Consider the following 4101-nt stretch of genomic DNA (forward strand, 5'->3'; position numbering starts at 1 on the left):
ATCCAACTTCTGGCGACTTCTGGTGCTGCATGGCTTTGCACTGTACGCTGTTGCTTTCTTCTTTTTTTTACCATCTTCTTTGTCTAAAGGGTTTGCTCTGCTCATGCTTAGAACCCCTCGAAGCCCATCCCAGCATCACGTCTCCAGCCACCAGTAGTTCCGGCCTGGGGATCAAAATAGAAGGAGCCAGCGACCTTCCTCCAAGCCTCCCTCCAACCGTCCCTGGTGCTGGTTTTGGCGGACAACGGCGTCTGGAATCCGCCTTCAAAAGTGGGGATTAATACCATCAGCTGTGCGACTGGTGACGCGCATCCCACTCCTCCGCCTTCAAGTTAAGACAAGGTGCAGGGCTCGCTGCAGCAAGCCAAAACGCACAGCCCCCTCCTTCTGCAGGCGAAGACGTGCAGTCCACGTGTAAGCCTGCTCCAACTTCAGTTCCTGTTCAGGATCAGTCCACACGCCAGCCTGCTCCTTCTGCAGTTCCTGTCCAGGATCAGCCCACGTATCAGCCTGCTTTGTCTTCAGTTCCTATCCAGGCTCATCCCATGCGCCAGCCTGCTCCGTCTTCAGTTCCTGTCTTGGAGTGCCCCACACGCCAGCCTGCTTTGCCTGGAGATGTTGTCCCGGTTCAGTTCATGCACCAGCCGCCATCAGTGCTTCTCCTGGCTCCACGCCAGCCCAAGATGCTCAAAGGCTTTCCTGCGGAAATGGCGCATGACCTGCAGCCTTCTGGCTTCAAGTTTCCCTTGGTGGGTGCCAGAGCCAGCGGGGCCCCTCTGGCTCCGCCACGCATGCCGTCCCGGCAGTCCCCCAGAGGGGTCCCGCCGGCTCTGCCACACATGTCGTCCTGGTCATCCCCAGGAGGGGTCCCGATGGCTTTGCCGCGCACACCGTCCTGGCTGTCCCCCTGAGGGGATACCACCAGCTCCGCCACGCACACCATCATGGCTGTCTGCCGGAGGGGTCCTGCTGGTTCTGCCAGGCTCACTGTCCCGGCCGCCCCCCATAGGGATTCTGCTGGTTCCGCCGGGCTCACCATCCTTGCCATCCCCCGGAGGGGTCCTGCTGGCAACCCACCACCCACTCCTCTTTTGACTTTGAACTTCAGGATGTCTGGGATCCATACATTTTACCTGCAATTGAGTGTTATCTGTCTGCATTCTGGGGTCGCGTAACAAAAACATCTGTTTTTGGTCTGTTTTTTCCTTTTTAGTGACTGGTAATTATATTTTTTGTTATATGGAATTAGAATAAAAATCAAACAGTTTTTTTGACATATAGTTATTGCTTTTTAACACAGAAATAAGAAGAATCTTTGTATTTTTGTTATTTTCTGTATTACTGTATTATTATTGTGTTGTTTTCTGTATTACTGCATTATTGTCTGACATAAAATATCAGACATACTTGTACATAAGTCTGTTATCAATATAAGATTACTATAGCAACTTACTGTAATGCTTAAAAAGAGACAAAATACCAAGTAAACTGTATGTTGTATTACTGTTATCCAGAATAACACGTGACCGAAAACGTCCAAATATCAGCATTTTAAGAGAGACTGACCTTTCAAGTTGTCTGAGTCTCTCAGACTCTTCTTGAAAATGCTGTAGCTGGTCATATGACTAAACAATGCTTTATGAGTAATATTGGCATTTCAATGTCTGTTACCCAGGGAGGGCGTTCAGGAAATCAATAAAAATGTCAAATGTATTACTATGTACTACTAAATGTATTATTGAAACCATCACCACAATTATCTCCAAGTACAAGAATAGTATCTTTCTTAATTTTTTACACATTTAGTCAAACTTTGAGATTTTATGCCCGGACGTTAGTCAGGAAGGACATTTTAGCACTTTTGAGCACCATTGCTCCTCACAGTGCTCACAACACCAAAAAAAAAGTCTGAAAAAGCAACAACTAAATGAAAGTATTCACTTAAAATATTTTTTCATACTGCTTTCAGAGATAAATAAACAGCTACGAAATACGAGTGAAATCAAGTAGTGATTTTGACACGTCCCCCGGCGGGTTTTCTGAAACAACACAATCTTGGCTGTGACGTCACGACGAGAACATGTTCCGGGAATCAGTTTCCAAACACGAGCAGCCTTGAACTCACGGAAAAGCCAAGAAAGTGATGCTGTTCTAGGCAATAACACAGTCACATTCACTGACATTGTGCTGTGATGACTATGATATATACACCCAAAATAGGCCACAAGTATGTTTTTTTTCAGTTAGTAAATGACACTGACAGTTTGCACACGCAAAATGCAATACCAATGAGCAGCAATAGCTGATTATTTAGTCCTGGCATGAAACCCCTTAATCTTATTCTAAGGTTGTTTAATAGAGCTAGTAAAAATATATGAAATATGGATTTACTTACTGAAACTGACAGCTAGCGCTCCAAAACCAAGCTAGTTACGAATGAACACGGCATTAGCCGAGCACAAGGCTGGCAACGATGGAGAATAACAGCAGAAGAAAAGTGGATTGACTTATGCTTTGCTACTTGACTTATGCTTTTCTACGATCCAACATCTTGTGGGTTTTAACTTCTTATTTCCATCTGCAGAGCAGTATCAAAATACTTGTCCCTCGACTTATCTGATGAGGCGAATATTGTCTTTTAGAAATGTGAACAAGCTTACTCCATCTCCTCGAGCAGGCATAATATCCATTCATCCATCCATCTTCTATGCCACTTATCCTCACTAGCGTCACGAGTATGCTGGAGCCTATCCTAGCTGTCTTTGGGCGAGAGGTGGGGTACACCCTGGTCTGGTCAATCATATGGCACTTATAGACAAACAACCATTCACACTCACATTCATACCTATGGACAATTTAGAGTTGCCAATTAACCTAACATGTGTGTTTTGGGAATGTGGGAGGAAGCAGGCATAATATAAAAAAAAACAAACAACAAAAATTCATCCAAAACTTGGACCAGTAAATATTTCAACATTCTAGCACACATCTAACACAGGAAATATGCTTTTCAATGTTATTTTTCACAGCAAAAATAACAAGATTAACATGTGTTTTGCTCAGGAGCACTTTAAATGTTTATCTCTTACAGTAGATAATCATACAAGTAAAGAGGAGCAGGTTCAGTAATATAATGTAGTGTTTTTAATGTTTATTTATTTTTCACATAATAAATATGCTTTGAACACTGAAATTGAGATGTCTTGTGTTTGGCCCATGTACAGTTAAACCATGTCTGGCCTATAAAAACAACCACCAGACCATCATAACCACCAGCCTGCTGTGCATTCAGGTGGTGAGATCAACTAAGATATCGTCTATATGGTATGTGTATAAATATGAACACACATGCACACACATATTGTATATAGATGTGAGAGGTGTGTGGCAACGACCTCATTTAGGAGCAGGAATGAGACATAAAAACCACAAATGGCTTCTTTGACTGACACTGACAGAAGACAGTAGACACACAAACGGAGGCATAGGCCTTTTCTTGTTGCACTGTAGTGGCTACTTGTGTCCACGAGGGAGCGCTAGATATACAAGAAAGCCACTAAAGGACACTCAATTATATGATAGATTATAATTACATGATAGATAGGACAAGTATAATATTTACAAGAATGTAAAAATATGTATAAAATGATGTGTGTGTGTGTGTATATATATATATAAAAAATATAGAAAAAAAAGGCTGAGGTGCAGACAAAAAAAATAAAAATGGAATAATATACAAATATGCTAAGATGAATTTTAACATGTAAAGAAAAAAGACCAAAATAAAAAAACATAAAAAAGAAAAAAAAACATTTCTCTTAAGTATTGTGTTTTATATAAAAATCAAATAATATGGCGTGCTTTTAGTCGGACAGCCACTATATTTTTTGTGTGAGACTATTTTGATTGTTTGGTTTTAAACAGCCACCGAATGCAAACTTGTATCTGCTTCCACATACCTGTAAGCTGATACTCCCACTGATGTGCTGTGATCCATCGCACACTCCCACAACACTCCCTGAGCAATGGTTCAAGGTGGTTAAAAACAAATGACTTTTTGGAATGTATCAGGGGCCTGCTTTGCTCTCGATAACATTATCT

Source organism: Dunckerocampus dactyliophorus, chromosome 10 (genome assembly GCF_027744805.1).
Source record: "Dunckerocampus dactyliophorus isolate RoL2022-P2 chromosome 10, RoL_Ddac_1.1, whole genome shotgun sequence".
Taxonomy (NCBI): Eukaryota; Metazoa; Chordata; class Actinopteri; order Syngnathiformes; family Syngnathidae; genus Dunckerocampus; species Dunckerocampus dactyliophorus.